Source organism: Mobula birostris, chromosome 2 (genome assembly GCF_030028105.1).
Source record: "Mobula birostris isolate sMobBir1 chromosome 2, sMobBir1.hap1, whole genome shotgun sequence".
NCBI lineage: Eukaryota > Metazoa > Chordata > Chondrichthyes > Myliobatiformes > Myliobatidae > Mobula > Mobula birostris.
In genome coordinates this window covers 113,595,958-113,611,771 of record NC_092371.1, presented here as the reverse complement: position 1 = coordinate 113,611,771, position 15,814 = coordinate 113,595,958, and the positions used below count along the sequence as shown (strand labels likewise).

General features: G+C 57.5%; 9 non-coding genes across 9 annotated transcripts; all 9 read right to left on the bottom strand.

The window, feature by feature from the left end:
• Positions 1-851: 851 nt before the first annotated feature.
• On the bottom strand, positions 852-970 carry LOC140194303 (5S ribosomal RNA). The gene has a single exon (XR_011885154.1). It is a non-coding gene; the product is annotated as a 5S ribosomal RNA (ribosomal RNA).
• Positions 971-2,398: 1,428 nt separating this feature from the next.
• LOC140194373 (5S ribosomal RNA) lies at positions 2,399-2,517 on the bottom strand. Its single transcript, XR_011885219.1, has one exon. It is a non-coding gene; the product is annotated as a 5S ribosomal RNA (ribosomal RNA).
• A 1,863-nt stretch (positions 2,518-4,380) lies between these two features.
• On the bottom strand, positions 4,381-4,499 carry LOC140194302 (5S ribosomal RNA). Its single transcript, XR_011885153.1, has one exon. It is a non-coding gene; the product is annotated as a 5S ribosomal RNA (ribosomal RNA).
• Positions 4,500-5,925: 1,426 nt separating this feature from the next.
• On the bottom strand, positions 5,926-6,044 carry LOC140194300 (5S ribosomal RNA). The gene has a single exon (XR_011885151.1). It is a non-coding gene; the product is annotated as a 5S ribosomal RNA (ribosomal RNA).
• A 1,425-nt stretch (positions 6,045-7,469) lies between these two features.
• Positions 7,470-7,588, bottom strand: LOC140194372 (5S ribosomal RNA). The gene has a single exon (XR_011885218.1). It is a non-coding gene; the product is annotated as a 5S ribosomal RNA (ribosomal RNA).
• A 1,863-nt stretch (positions 7,589-9,451) lies between these two features.
• On the bottom strand, positions 9,452-9,570 carry LOC140194299 (5S ribosomal RNA). Its single transcript, XR_011885150.1, has one exon. It is a non-coding gene; the product is annotated as a 5S ribosomal RNA (ribosomal RNA).
• Positions 9,571-10,994: 1,424 nt separating this feature from the next.
• LOC140194371 (5S ribosomal RNA) lies at positions 10,995-11,113 on the bottom strand. Its single transcript, XR_011885217.1, has one exon. It is a non-coding gene; the product is annotated as a 5S ribosomal RNA (ribosomal RNA).
• A 1,863-nt stretch (positions 11,114-12,976) lies between these two features.
• LOC140194369 (5S ribosomal RNA) lies at positions 12,977-13,095 on the bottom strand. The gene has a single exon (XR_011885215.1). It is a non-coding gene; the product is annotated as a 5S ribosomal RNA (ribosomal RNA).
• A 1,864-nt stretch (positions 13,096-14,959) lies between these two features.
• On the bottom strand, positions 14,960-15,078 carry LOC140194367 (5S ribosomal RNA). The gene has a single exon (XR_011885214.1). It is a non-coding gene; the product is annotated as a 5S ribosomal RNA (ribosomal RNA).
• Positions 15,079-15,814: the final 736 nt, after the last annotated feature.

Here is a 15,814-nt window from a genome sequence, read left to right as displayed (position 1 = left end):
TAATTAACCGTCTCAAGGTGGGTGCAAAAGTGCCTCATTCATTCAGTCCCATGTCTCATGCTCCTGCAGGGCGGAGAGGATAACAGCTGCGCACGGACTAGATGGGCCGAGGGGCCTGCTCACACTGTCAGCGCAACTGCCTGCCGGCGAGCACAGCCACCCCTGCCAGAGAAGTGCAACTGCGCCAAAAGTGGCTGGACCAAAGGATAGTGGACGACGGAAGCAGCTTCTACAGAGTTATGCACAGACCCCAGGCCGGCTGAAGGGAATGCGTGGACAGTATGGGGATCGAACCCACGACCTTGGCGTTATTAGCACCACGCTCTGACCAACTGAGCTAACCGTCCTCGCCTGGGTGGGGCGCGGCTACCTATTGCCAGTCCGGCGGCCTGCACATGAACCGGCTGGTCCGACTCAGCCATGACAAGCTCTTGAGAGCAGCTTGTGCCGCACAGGGCCAGCCGGCTTAGCCGCGGGAAGCAGCTGCCGCCTTTGGTGATGCCTGCTCAGGTGGCAAAGGCAGAGCCGAAGCTGAGAATGGGCGCTGTACGCAAGCGCAGGACACAGCGCAAGCAAGCTTGGGTGCCCTTGCGTCTGGCTGCCTGACTGGCTGAGAGTGAGCGCCGGCAGCAGCTCGCTGCCGAAGCGCGGCTGTCAGGGCCAGGTGATGAAGCATGCTGCTAAGCGCAGCCGGCAGCCGAGCAAAAGCAGATTCTTGTGCCTTGACAGCAGAGTGCTTGCGTTTGCAGGCTGAGTGGCAAACGGAGAGCGCAGAGTGTATGAGTGAGAGGGAGAGAGAAAAAATGAAAAAGACAGCACCTCCTGCTGGGGCAGTTGGGCAGAGGAGCAAAAGCCTACGGCACCTGGTATTCCCAGGCGGTCTCCCATCCAAGTACTAACCAGGCCTGAGCCTGCTTAGCTTCCGAGATCAGACGAGATCGGGCGTTTTCAGGTTAGTATGGCCGTAGGCACCAGTGCACCGCTCCTCTCCGCACTTAAGCGGCATGCAGCCACTCTCAGCTTGCTCCCACGCTGCTCCTCCTTTCTTACACTCCTCTGCCTTCGCCCCTTCACTCACATCCTACACTCTCCCCTCCCATTTTCACCTCTCCTCTCTCACCCGTCCTCCTCACCATCCACTGGCCACTCCGCTGCTTGCTGCTCACATCACTAGCCACCTCACAATCAGTGCTCCTACCGCACCCCCCCCCCCCCCCACAGACAGAGACCACTCGCTGCCCAGGGCCCCACTGCGCTGGCCCTGACGGCCGCCGCAGCTCTGTTTCCTCTTTCTTCGCTTTTACTCTACCTTCTGCCTACCAGTGAAGAGATCGCACCCGCTCCAGCCTAGCTATTTAAGACCACCTCAGCTTAGGCAAGCCCGCCGGCCGATGGGATCACAGCTCCTTTTCTCCCCTTACTTCGGAAGGGATCTCAGAAACTTGTCAGACCGCCGGCACTAGATGCTGCGCTGAGAAACCGATCTGACAAATTTTATCGAGGACGCGAACAGCAATGGTCATGAGCGAGAGGCGCTGGACGCTGTCGACCGGCAGTCGAGCCAGGCCTTTGCAAAGGTCCCACATTATCAAGGAGGTTCTATCGCTTGATGAGGCATTCAGCGCTAGGTCCTGAATTGGATTGCACATTGCCTTGGCGGCACAAGACAGGCAACGGTACTTTCCTGCCTCTACATCTGTACGAACTTCGATCTCATTTGGATAGCGATTCGTCGAATGGTGGGTGTAAATGAGCGTCATTCATTCACTCCGATGTCTCATGCTCCTGCAGAGCGCAGAGAATAACAGCTGCGCACGGAAGAGATGGGCCGAAGGGCCTGCTCCTCTGCTGGAGCAATCTGTCAGCACAACTGGCTGCCGGCCAGCACCGCCACCCCTGTCCTACATTAGCCTGCCAGAGAGGTGCAACTGCGCCAAAAGTAGCGAGACCAAAGGACGCAACTTCTACAGAGTCATGCTCAGACCCAGTATGGCGATCGAATCCACCACCTTGGTCGCGGGAAGCAGCTGCCGCCTTTGGTGATGGCGGCTCAGGTGGCAAAGGCAGAGCCGAAGCTGAGAATGGGTGCTGTACGCAAGCGCAGGACACAGCGCAAGCAAGCTTGTGCCCTTGCATCTGCTTGCCTGCCTGCCTGTCTGAGAGTGAGAGCCGGCAGAAGCACACTGCCGAAGCGCGGCTGTCAGGGCCAGTTGATGAAGCATGCTGCTCAGCGCAGCCGGCAGCCCAGCAAAAGCAGATTCTTTTGCCTTGACAGCAGAGTGCTTGCGTTTGCAGGCTGAGTGGCAAACGGAGAGCGCAGCGTGTATGAGTGAGATGGAGAGAGAGAAAAAAGAAAAAGACAGTACCTCCTGGTGGGGCAATTGGGCAAAGGATCAAAAGCCTACGGCACCTGGTATTCCCAGGCGGTCTCCCATCCAAGTACTAACCAGGCCTGAGCCTGCTTAGCTTCCGAGATCAGACGAGATCGGGCGTTTTCAGGCTAGTATGGCCGTAGGCACCAGTGCACCGCTCCTCTCCGCACTTAAGCGGCATGCAGCCACTCTCAGCTTGCTCCCACGCTGCTCCTCCTTTCTTACACTCCTCTGCCTTCGCCCCTTCACTCACATCCTACACTCTCCCCTCCCATTTTCACCTCTCCTCTCTCACCCGTCCTCCTCACCATCCACTGGCCACTCCGCTGCTTGCTGCTCACATCACTAGCCACCACACAATCAGTGCTCGTACCGCACCCCCCCCCCACCCCCAACAGACACAGACCTCTCGCTGCCCAGGCCGCCACTGCGCTGGTCCTGACGGCTGCCGCATCTCTGCTTCCCCTTTCTTCGCGTTTACTCTACCTTCTGCCTACCAGTGAAGAGATCGCACCCGCTCCAGCCTAGCTATTTAAGACCACCTCAGCTTAGGCAAGCCCGCCGGCCGATGGGATCACAGCTCCTTTTCTCCCCTTACTTCGGAAGGGATCTCAGAAACTTGTCAGACCGCCGGCACGAGATGCTGCGGTGAGAAATCGATCTGACAAATTTAATCGAGGAGGCGAACAGGAATGGTCATGAGCGAGAGGCGCTGGACGCTGCCGACCGGCAGTCAAGCCAGGCCTTTGCAAAAGTCCCACCTATTCAAGGAGGTTCCTTCGCTTTATGAGGCATTCAGCGCCAGGTCCTAAATTGGATTTCACATCGCCTTGGCGGCACAAGACAGGCATTGGCAGTTTCGCGGCTCTGCGTCTGTACGAGATTCGATCTGATTGAAATCTATCAAATATTGAAAGGCCGAGATAGGAGGGATGTGCTGAGGATGTTTCCTACGGCAGTCATGTGCAGCAGCTGAGGCCACAGCCTCAGTCAGACGTCTCTTTGGAACAAAGTTGAGGAGTAGTTCGTTAAGGGAGGCTGGTGGATATGTGAAATTGTTTGCCACGGACGCCTAGCGATACAATGTCGGTGGGTACGTTTCAGGCGAACGTTGATGGGTTCTTGATCAGCAACGGCTTCAAATAGAGAGGGTGGGATAATTAACCGTCTCAAGGTGGGTGCAAAAGTGCCTCATTCATTCAGTCCCATGTCTCATGCTCCTGCAGGGCGGAGAGGATAACAGCTGCGCACGGACTAGATGGGCCGAGGGGCCTGCTCACACTGTCAGCGCAACTGCCTGCCGGCGAGCACAGCCACCCCTGCCAGAGAAGTGCAACTGCGCCAAAAGTGGCTGGACCAAAGGATAGTGGACGACGGAAGCAGCTTCTACAGAGTTATGCACAGACCCCGGGCCGGCTGAAGGGAATGCGTGGACAGTATGGGGATCGAACCCACGACCTTGGCGTTATTAGCACCACGCTCTGACCAACTGAGCTAACCGTCCTCGCCTGGGTGGGGCGCGGCTACCTATTGCCAGTCCGGCGGCCTGCACATGAACCGGCTGGTCCGACTCAGCCATGACAAGCTCTTGAGAGCAGCTTGTGCCGCACAGGGCCAGCCGGCTTAGCCGCGGGAAGCAGCTGCCGCCTTTGGTGATGCCTGCTCAGGTGGCAAAGGCAGAGCCGAAGCTGAGAATGGGCGCTGTACGCAAGCGCAGGACACAGCGCAAGCAAGCTTGGGTGCCCTTGCGTCTGGCTGCCTGACTGGCTGAGAGTGAGCGCCGGCAGCAGCTCGCTGCCGAAGCGCGGCTGTCAGGGCCAGGTGATGAAGCATGCTGCTAAGCGCAGCCGGCAGCCGAGCAAAAGCAGATTCTTGTGCCTTGACAGCAGAGTGCTTGCGTTTGCAGGCTGAGTGGCAAACGGAGAGCGCAGAGTGTATGAGTGAGAGGGAGAGAGAAAAAATGAAAAAGACAGCACCTCCTGCTGGGGCAGTTGGGCAGAGGAGCAAAAGCCTACGGCACCTGGTATTCCCAGGCGGTCTCCCATCCAAGTACTAACCAGGCCTGAGCCTGCTTAGCTTCCGAGATCAGACGAGATCGGGCGTTTTCAGGTTAGTATGGCCGTAGGCACCAGTGCACCGCTCCTCTCCGCACTTAAGCGGCATGCAGCCACTCTCAGCTTGCTCCCACGCTGCTCCTCCTTTCTTACACTCCTCTGCCTTCGCCCCTTCACTCACATCCTACACTCTCCCCTCCCATTTTCACCTCTCCTCTCTCACCCGTCCTCCTCACCATCCACTGGCCACTCCGCTGCTTGCTGCTCACATCACTAGCCACCTCACAATCAGTGCTCCTACCGCACCCCCCCCCCCCCACAGACAGAGACCACTCGCTGCCCAGGGCCCCACTGCGCTGGCCCTGACGGCCGCCGCAGCTCTGTTTCCTCTTTCTTCGCTTTTACTCTACCTTCTGCCTACCAGTGAAGAGATCGCACCCGCTCCAGCCTAGCTATTTAAGACCACCTCAGCTTAGGCAAGCCCGCCGGCCGATGGGATCACAGCTCCTTTTCTCCCCTTACTTCGGAAGGGATCTCAGAAACTTGTCAGACCGCCGGCACTAGATGCTGCGCTGAGAAACCGATCTGACAAATTTTATCGAGGACGCGAACAGCAATGGTCATGAGCGAGAGGCGCTGGACGCTGTCGACCGGCAGTCGAGCCAGGCCTTTGCAAAGGTCCCACATTATCAAGGAGGTTCTATCGCTTGATGAGGCATTCAGCGCTAGGTCCTGAATTGGATTGCACATTGCCTTGGCGGCACAAGACAGGCAACGGTACTTTCCTGCCTCTACATCTGTACGAACTTCGATCTCATTTGGATAGCGATTCGTCGAATGGTGGGTGTAAATGAGCGTCATTCATTCACTCCGATGTCTCATGCTCCTGCAGAGCGCAGAGAATAACAGCTGCGCACGGAAGAGATGGGCCGAAGGGCCTGCTCCTCTGCTGGAGCAATCTGTCAGCACAACTGGCTGCCGGCCAGCACCGCCACCCCTGTCCTACATTAGCCTGCCAGAGAGGTGCAACTGCGCCAAAAGTAGCGAGACCAAAGGACGCAACTTCTACAGAGTCATGCTCAGACCCAGTATGGCGATCGAATCCACCACCTTGGTCGCGGGAAGCAGCTGCCGCCTTTGGTGATGGCGGCTCAGGTGGCAAAGGCAGAGCCGAAGCTGAGAATGGGTGCTGTACGCAAGCGCAGGACACAGCGCAAGCAAGCTTGTGCCCTTGCATCTGCTTGCCTGCCTGCCTGTCTGAGAGTGAGAGCCGGCAGAAGCACACTGCCGAAGCGCGGCTGTCAGGGCCAGTTGATGAAGCATGCTGCTCAGCGCAGCCGGCAGCCCAGCAAAAGCAGATTCTTTTGCCTTGACAGCAGAGTGCTTGCGTTTGCAGGCTGAGTGGCAAACGGAGAGCGCAGCGTGTATGAGTGAGATGGAGAGAGAGAAAAAAGAAAAAGACAGTACCTCCTGGTGGGGCAATTGGGCAAAGGATCAAAAGCCTACGGCACCTGGTATTCCCAGGCGGTCTCCCATCCAAGTACTAACCAGGCCTGAGCCTGCTTAGCTTCCGAGATCAGACGAGATCGGGCGTTTTCAGGTTAGTATGGCCGTAGGCACCAGTGCACCGCTCCTCTCCGCACTTAAGCGGCATGCAGCCACTCTCAGCTTGCTCCCACGCTGCTCCTCCTTTCTTACACTCCTCTGCCTTCGCCCCTTCACTCACATCCTACACTCTCCCCTCCCATTTTCACCTCTCCTCTCTCACCCGTCCTCCTCACCATCCACTGGCCACTCCGCTGCTTGCTGCTCACATCACTAGCCACCTCACAATCAGTGCTCCTACCGCACCCCCCCCCCCCACAGACAGAGACCACTCGCTGCCCAGGGCCCCACTGCGCTGGCCCTGACGGCCGCCGCAGCTCTGTTTCCTCTTTCTTCGCTTTTACTCTACCTTCTGCCTACCAGTGAAGAGATCGCACCCGCTCCAGCCTAGCTATTTAAGACCACCTCAGCTTAGGCAAGCCCGCCGGCCGATGGGATCACAGCTCCTTTTCTCCCCTTACTTCGGAAGGGATCTCAGAAACTTGTCAGACCGCCGGCACTAGATGCTGCGCTGAGAAACCGATCTGACAAATTTTATCGAGGACGCGAACAGCAATGGTCATGAGCGAGAGGCGCTGGACGCTGTCGACCGGCAGTCGAGCCAGGCCTTTGCAAAGGTCCCACATTATCAAGGAGGTTCTATCGCTTGATGAGGCATTCAGCGCTAGGTCCTGAATTGGATTGCACATTGCCTTGGCGGCACAAGACAGGCAACGGTACTTTCCTGCCTCTACATCTGTACGAACTTCGATCTCATTTGGATAGCGATTCGTCGAATGGTGGGTGTAAATGAGCGTCATTCATTCACTCCGATGTCTCATGCTCCTGCAGAGCGCAGAGAATAACAGCTGCGCACGGAAGAGATGGGCCGAAGGGCCTGCTCCTCTGCTGGAGCAATCTGTCAGCACAACTGGCTGCCGGCCAGCACCGCCACCCCTGTCCTACATTAGCCTGCCAGAGAGGTGCAACTGCGCCAAAAGTAGCGAGACCAAAGGACGCAACTTCTACAGAGTCATGCTCAGACCCAGTATGGCGATCGAATCCACCACCTTGGTCGCGGGAAGCAGCTGCCGCCTTTGGTGATGGCGGCTCAGGTGGCAAAGGCAGAGCCGAAGCTGAGAATGGGTGCTGTACGCAAGCGCAGGACACAGCGCAAGCAAGCTTGTGCCCTTGCATCTGCTTGCCTGCCTGCCTGTCTGAGAGTGAGAGCCGGCAGAAGCACACTGCCGAAGCGCGGCTGTCAGGGCCAGTTGATGAAGCATGCTGCTCAGCGCAGCCGGCAGCCCAGCAAAAGCAGATTCTTTTGCCTTGACAGCAGAGTGCTTGCGTTTGCAGGCTGAGTGGCAAACGGAGAGCGCAGCGTGTATGAGTGAGATGGAGAGAGAGAAAAAAGAAAAAGACAGTACCTCCTGGTGGGGCAATTGGGCAAAGGATCAAAAGCCTACGGCACCTGGTATTCCCAGGCGGTCTCCCATCCAAGTACTAACCAGGCCTGAGCCTGCTTAGCTTCCGAGATCAGACGAGATCGGGCGTTTTCAGGCTAGTATGGCCGTAGGCACCAGTGCACCGCTCCTCTCCGCACTTAAGCGGCATGCAGCCACTCTCAGCTTGCTCCCACGCTGCTCCTCCTTTCTTACACTCCTCTGCCTTCGCCCCTTCACTCACATCCTACACTCTCCCCTCCCATTTTCACCTCTCCTCTCTCACCCGTCCTCCTCACCATCCACTGGCCACTCCGCTGCTTGCTGCTCACATCACTAGCCACCACACAATCAGTGCTCCTACCGCACCCCCCCCCCACCCCCAACAGACACAGACCTCTCGCTGCCCAGGCCGCCACTGCGCTGGTCCTGACGGCTGCCGCATCTCTGCTTCCCCTTTCTTCGCGTTTACTCTACCTTCTGCCTACCAGTGAAGAGATCGCACCCGCTCCAGCCTAGCTATTTAAGACCACCTCAGCTTAGGCAAGCCCGCCGGCCGATGGGATCACAGCTCCTTTTCTCCCCTTACTTCGGAAGGGATCTCAGAAACTTGTCAGACCGCCGGCACGAGATGCTGCGGTGAGAAATCGATCTGACAAATTTAATCGAGGAGGCGAACAGGAATGGTCATGAGCGAGAGGCGCTGGACGCTGCCGACCGGCAGTCAAGCCAGGCCTTTGCAAAAGTCCCACCTATTCAAGGAGGTTCCTTCGCTTTATGAGGCATTCAGCGCCAGGTCCTAAATTGGATTTCACATCGCCTTGGCGGCACAAGACAGGCATTGGCAGTTTCGCGGCTCTGCGTCTGTACGAGATTCGATCTGATTGAAATCTATCAAATATTGAAAGGCCGAGATAGGAGGGATGTGCTGAGGATGTTTCCTACGGCAGTCATGTGCAGCAGCTGAGGCCACAGCCTCAGTCAGACGTCTCTTTGGAACAAAGTTGAGGAGTAGTTCGTTAAGGGAGGCTGGTGGATATGTGAAATTGTTTGCCACGGACGCCTAGCGATACAATGTCGGTGGGTACGTTTCAGGCGAACGTTGATGGGTTCTTGATCAGCAACGGCTTCAAATAGAGAGGGTGGGATAATTAACCGTCTCAAGGTGGGTGCAAAAGTGCCTCATTCATTCAGTCCCATGTCTCATGCTCCTGCAGGGCGGAGAGGATAACAGCTGCGCACGGACTAGATGGGCCGAGGGGCCTGCTCACACTGTCAGCGCAACTGCCTGCCGGCGAGCACAGCCACCCCTGCCAGAGAAGTGCAACTGCGCCAAAAGTGGCTGGACCAAAGGATAGTGGACGACGGAAGCAGCTTCTACAGAGTCATGCACAGACCCCAGGCCGGCTGAAGGGAATGCGTGGACAGTATGGGGATCGAACCCACGACCTTGGCGTTATTAGCACCACGCTCTGACCAACTGAGCTAACCGTCCTCGCCTGGGTGGGGCGCGGCTACCTATTGCCAGTCCGGCGGCCTGCACATGAACCGGCTGGTCCGACTCAGCCATGACAAGCTCTTGAGAGCAGCTTGTGCCGCACAGGGCCAGCCGGCTTAGCCGCGGGAAGCAGCTGCCGTCTTTGGTGATGCCTGCTCAGGTGGCAAAGGCAGAGCCGAAGCTGAGAATGGGCGCTGTACGCAAGCGCAGGACACAGCGCAAGCAAGCTTGGGTGCCCTTGCGTCTGGCTGCCTGACTGGCTGAGAGTGAGCGCCGGCAGCAGCTCGCTGCCGAAGCGCGGCTGTCAGGGCCAGGTGATGAAGCATGCTGCTAAGCGCAGCCGGCAGCCGAGCAAAAGCAGATTCTTGTGCCTTGACAGCAGAGTGCTTGCGTTTGCAGGCTGAGTGGCAAACGGAGAGCGCAGAGTGTATGAGTGAGAGGGAGAGAGAAAAAATGAAAAAGACAGCACCTCCTGCTGGGGCAGTTGGGCAGAGGAGCAAAAGCCTACGGCACCTGGTATTCCCAGGCGGTCTCCCATCCAAGTACTAACCAGGCCTGAGCCTGCTTAGCTTCCGAGATCAGACGAGATCGGGCGTTTTCAGGTTAGTATGGCCGTAGGCACCAGTGCACCGCTCCTCTCCGCACTTAAGCGGCATGCAGCCACTCTCAGCTTGCTCCCACGCTGCTCCTCCTTTCTTAAACTCCTCTGCCTTCGCCCCTTCACTCACATCCTACACTCTCCCCTCCCATTTTCACCTCTCCTCTCTCACCCGTCCTCCTCACCATCCACTGGCCACTCCGCTGCTTGCTGCTCACATCACTAGCCACCTCACAATCAGTGCTCCTACCGCACCCCCCCCCCCACAGACAGAGACCACTCGCTGCCCAGGGCCCCACTGCGCTGGCCCTGACGGGCGCCGCAGCTCTGTTTCCTCTTTCTTCGCTTTTACTCTACCTTCTGCCTACCAGTGAAGAGATCGCACCCGCTCCAGCCTAGCTATTTAAGACCACCTCAGCTTAGGCAAGCCCGCCGGCCGATGGGATCACAGCTCCTTTTCTCCCCTTACTTCGGAAGGGATCTCAGAAACTTGTCAGACCGCCGGCACTAGATGCTGCGCTGAGAAACCGATCTGACAAATTTTATCGAGGACGCGAACAGCAATGGTCATGAGCGAGAGGCGCTGGACGCTGTCGACCGGCAGTCGAGCCAGGCCTTTGCAAAGGTCCCACATTATCAAGGAGGTTCTATCGCTTGATGAGGCATTCAGCGCTAGGTCCTGAATTGGATTGCACATTGCCTTGGCGGCACAAGACAGGCAACGGTACTTTCCTGCCTCTACATCTGTACGAACTTCGATCTCATTTGGATAGCGATTCGTCGAATGGTGGGTGTAAATGAGCGTCATTCATTCACTCCGATGTCTCATGCTCCTGCAGAGCGCAGAGAATAACAGCTGCGCACGGAAGAGATGGGCCGAAGGGCCTGCTCCTCTGCTGGAGCAATCTGTCAGCACAACTGGCTGCCGGCCAGCACCGCCACCCCTGTCCTACATTAGCCTGCCAGAGAGGTGCAACTGCGCCAAAAGTAGCGAGACCAAAGGACGCAACTTCTACAGAGTCATGCTCAGACCCAGTATGGCGATCGAATCCACCACCTTGGTCGCGGGAAGCAGCTGCCGCCTTTGGTGATGGCGGCTCAGGTGGCAAAGGCAGAGCCGAAGCTGAGAATGGGTGCTGTACGCAAGCGCAGGACACAGCGCAAGCAAGCTTGTGCCCTTGCATCTGCTTGCCTGCCTGCCTGTCTGAGAGTGAGAGCCGGCAGAAGCACACTGCCGAAGCGCGGCTGTCAGGGCCAGTTGATGAAGCATGCTGCTCAGCGCAGCCGGCAGCCCAGCAAAAGCAGATTCTTTTGCCTTGACAGCAGAGTGCTTGCGTTTGCAGGCTGAGTGGCAAACGGAGAGCGCAGCGTGTATGAGTGAGATGGAGAGAGAGAAAAAAGAAAAAGACAGTACCTCCTGGTGGGGCAATTGGGCAAAGGATCAAAAGCCTACGGCACCTGGTATTCCCAGGCGGTCTCCCATCCAAGTACTAACCAGGCCTGAGCCTGCTTAGCTTCCGAGATCAGACGAGATCGGGCGTTTTCAGGCTAGTATGGCCGTAGGCACCAGTGCACCGCTCCTCTCCGCACTTAAGCGGCATGCAGCCACTCTCAGCTTGCTCCCACGCTGCTCCTCCTTACTTACACTCCTCTGCCTTCGCCCCTTCACTCACATCCTACACTCTCCCCTCCCATTTTCACCTCTCCTCTCTCACCCGTCCTCCTCACCATCCACTGGCCACTCCGCTGCTTGCTGCTCACATCACTAGCCACCACACAATCAGTGCTCCTACCGCACCCCCCCCCCACCCCCAACAGACACAGACCTCTCGCTGCTCAGGCCGCCACTGCGCTGGTCCTGACGGCTGCCGCATCTCTGCTTCCCCTTTCTTCGCGTTTACTCTACCTTCTGCCTACCAGTGAAGAGATCGCACCCGCTCCAGCCTAGCTATTTAAGACCACCTCAGCTTCGGCAAGCCCGCCGGCCGATGGGATCACAGCACCTTTTCTCCCCTTACTTCGGAAGGGAACTTAGAAACTTGTCAGACCGCCGGCACTAGATGCTGCGGTGAGAAATCGATCTGACAAATTTAATCGAGGAGGCGAACAGGAATGGTCATGAGCGAGAGGCGCTGGACGCTGCCGACCGGCAGTCAAGCCAGGCCTTTGCAAAAGTCCCACCTATTCAAGGAGGTTCCTTCGCTTTATGAGGCATTCAGCGCCAGGTCCTAAATTGGATTTCACATCGCCTTGGCGGCACAAGACAGGCATTGGCAGTTTCGCGGCTCTGCGTCTGTACGAGATTCGATCTGATTGAAATCTATCAAATATTGAAAGGCCGAGATAGGAGGGATGTGCTGAGGATGTTTCCTACGGCAGTCATGTGCAGCAGCTGAGGCCACAGCCTCAGTCAGACGTCTCTTTGGAACAAAGTTGAGGAGTAGTTCGTTAAGGGAGGCTGGTGGATATGTGAAATTGTTTGCCACGGACGCCTAGCGATACAATGTCGGTGGGTACGTTTCAGGCGAACGTTGATGGGTTCTTGATCAGCAACGGCTTCAAATAGACAGGGTGGGATAATTAACCGTCTGAAGGTGGGTGCAAAAGTGCCTCATTCATTCAGTCCCATGTCTCATGCTCCTGCAGGGCGGAGAGAATAACAGCTGCGCACGGACCAGATGGGCCGAGGGGCCTGCTCACACTGTCAGCGCAACTGCCTGCCGGCGAGCACAGCCACCCCTGCCAGAGAAGTGCAACTGCGCCAAAAGTGGCTGGACCAAAGGATAGTGGACGACGGAAGCAGCTTCTACAGAGTCATGCACAGACCCCGGGCCGGCTAAAGGGAATGCGTGGACAGTATGGGGATCGAACCCACGACCTTGGCGTTATTAGCACCACGCTCTGACCAACTGAGCTAACCGTCCTCGCCTGGGTGGGGCGCGGCTACCTATTGCCAGTCCGGCGGCCTGCAGATGAACCGGCTGGTCCGACTCAGCCATGACAAGCTCTTGAGAGCAGCTTGTGCCGCACAGGGCCATCCGGCTTAGCCGCGGGAAGCAGCTGCCGTCTTTGGTGATGCCTGCTCAGGTGGCAAAGGCAGAGCCGAAGCTGAGAATGGGCGCTGTACGCAAGCGCAGGACACAGCGCAAGCAAGCTTGGGTGCCCTTGCGTCTGGCTGCCTGACTGGCTGAGAGTGAGCGCCGGCAGCAGCTCGCTGCCGAAGCGCGGCTGTCAGGGCCAGGTGATGAAGCATGCTGCCAAGCGCAGCCGGCAGCCCAGCAAAAGCAGATCCTTGTGCCTTGACAGTAGAGTGCTTGCGTTTGCAGGCTGACTGGCAAACGGAGAGCGCAGAGTGTATGAGTGAGAGGGAGAGAGAAAAAATGAAAAAGACAGCACCTCCTGCTGGGGCAGTTGGGCAGAGGAGCAAAAGCCTACGGCACCTGGTATTCCCAGGCGGTCTCCCATCCAAGTACTAACCAGGCCTGAGCCTGCTTAGCTTCCGAGATCAGACGAGATCGGGCGTTTTCAGGCTAGTATGGCCGTAGGCACCAGTGCACCGCTCCTCTCCGCACTTAAGCGGCATGCAGCCACTCTCAGCTTGCTCCCACGCTGCTCCTCCTTTCTTACACTCCTCTGCCTTCGCCCCTTCACTCACACCATAACACTCTCCCTTCCCACTTTCACCTCTCCTCTCTCACCCGTCCTCCTCACCATTCACTGGCCACTCCGCTGCTTCCTGCTCACATCACTAGCCACCACACAATCAGTGCTCCTACCGCACCCCCCCCCCACCCCCAACAGACACAGACCTCTCGCTGCCCAGGTCGCCACTGCGCTGGTCCTGACGGCCGCCGCATCTCTGCTTCCCCTTTCTTCTTGTTTACTCTACCTTCTGCCTACCAGTGAAGAGATCGCACCCGCTCCAGCCTAGCTATTTAAGACCACCTCAGCTTCGGCAAGCCCGCCGGCCGATGGGATCACAGCTCCTTTTCTCCCCTTACTTCGGAAGGGAACTCAGAAACTTGTCAGACCGCCGGCACTAGATGCTGCGGTGAGAAACCGATCTGACAAATTTAATCGAGGAGGCGAACAGGAATGGTCATGAGCGAGAGGCGCTGGACGCTGCCGACCGGCAGTCGAGCCAGGCCTTTGCAAAAGTCCCACCTATTCAAGGAGGTTCCGTCGCTTGATGAGGCATTCAGCGCCAGGTCCTAAACTGGATTTCACATCGCCTTGGCGGCACAAGACAGGCATTGGCAGTTTCGCGGCTCTGCGTCTGTACGAGATTCGATCTGATTGAAATCTATCAAATATTGAAAGGCCGAGATAGGAGGGATGTGCTGAGGATGTTTCCTATGGCAGTCATGTGCAGCAGCTGAGGCCACAGCCTCAGTCAGACGTCTCTTTGGAACAAAGTTGAGGAGTAGTTCGTTAAGGGAGGCTGGTGGATATGTGAAATTGTTTGCCACGGACGCCTAGCGATACAATGTCGGTGGGTACGTTTCAGGCGAACGTTGATGGGTTCTTGATCAGCAACGGCTTCAAATAGAGAGGGTGGGATAATTAACCGTCTCAAGGTGGGTGCAAAAGTGCCTCATTCATTCAGTCCCATGTCTCATGCTCCTGCAGGGCGGAGAGCATAACAGCTGCGCACGGACTAGATGGGCCGAGGGGCCTGCTCACACTGTCAGCGCAACTGCCTGCCGGCGAGCACAGCCACCCCTGCCAGAGAAGTGCAACTGCGCCAAAAGTGGCTGGACCAAAGGATAGTGGACGACGGAAGCAGCTTCTACAGAGTTATGCACAGACCCCAGGCCGGCTGAAGGGAATGCGTGGACAGTATGGGGATCGAACCCACGACCTTGGCGTTATTAGCACCACGCTCTGACCAACTGAGCTAACCGTCCTCGCCTGGGTGGGGCGCGGCTACCTATTGCCAGTCCGGCGGCCTGCACATGAACCGGCTGGTCCGACTCAGCCATGACAAGCTCTTGAGAGCAGCTTGTGCCGCACAGGGCCAGCCGGCTTAGCCGCGGGAAGCAGCTGCCGCCTTTGGTGATGCCTGCTCAGGTGGCAAAGGCAGAGCCGAAGCTGAGAATGGGCGCTGTACGCAAGCGCAGGACACAGCGCAAGCAAGCTTGGGTGGCCTTGCGTCTGGCTGCCTGACTGGCTGAGAGTAAGCGCCGGCAGCAGCTCGCTGCCGAAGCGCGGCTGTCAGGGCCAGGTGATGAAGCATGCTGCTAAGCGCAGCCGGCAGCCGAGCAAAAGCAGATTCTTGTGCCTTGACAGCAGAGTGCTTGCGTTTGCAGGCTGAGTGGCAAACGGAGAGCGCAGAGTGTATGAGTGAGAGGGAGAGAGAAAAAATGAAAAAGACAGCACCTCCTGCTGGGGCAGTTGGGCAGAGGAGCAAAAGCCTACGGCACCTGGTATTCCCAGGCGGTCTCCCATCCAAGTACTAACCAGGCCTGAGCCTGCTTAGCTTCCGAGATCAGACGAGATCGGGCGTTTTCAGGCTAGTATGGCCGTAGGCACCAGTGCACCGCTCCTCTCCGCACTTAAGCGGCATGCAGCCACTCTCAGCTTGCTCCCACGCTGCTCCTCATTTCTTACACTCCTCTGCCTTCGCCCCTTCACTCACATCCTACACTCTCCCCTCCCATTTTCACCTCTCCTCTCTCACCCGTCCTCCTCACCATCCACTGGCCACTCCGCTGCTTGCTGCTCACATCACTAGCCACCTCACAATCAGTGCTCCTACCGCACCCCCCCCCCCACAGACAGAGACCACTCGCTGCCCAGGGCCCCACTGCGCTGGCCCTGACGGGCGCCGCAGCTCTGTTTCCTCTTTCTTCGCTTTTACTCTACCTTCTGCCTACCAGTGAAGAGATCGCACCCGCTCCAGCCTAGCTATTTAAGACCACCTCAGCTTAGGCAAGCCCGCCGGCCGATGGGATCACAGCTCCTTTTCTCCCCTTACTTCGGAAGGGATCTCAGAAACTTGTCAGACCGCCGGCACTAGATGCTGCGCTGAGAAACCGATCTGACAAATTTTATCGAGGACGCGAACAGCAATGGTCATGAGCGAGAGGCGCTGGACGCTGTCGACCGGCAGTCGAGCCAGGCCTTTGCAAAGGTCCCACATTATCAAGGAGGTTCTATCGCTTGATGAGGCATTCAGCGCTAGGTCCTGAATTGGATTGCACATTGCCTTGGCGGCACAAGACAGGCAACGGTACTTTCCTGCCTCTACATCTGTACGAGCTTCG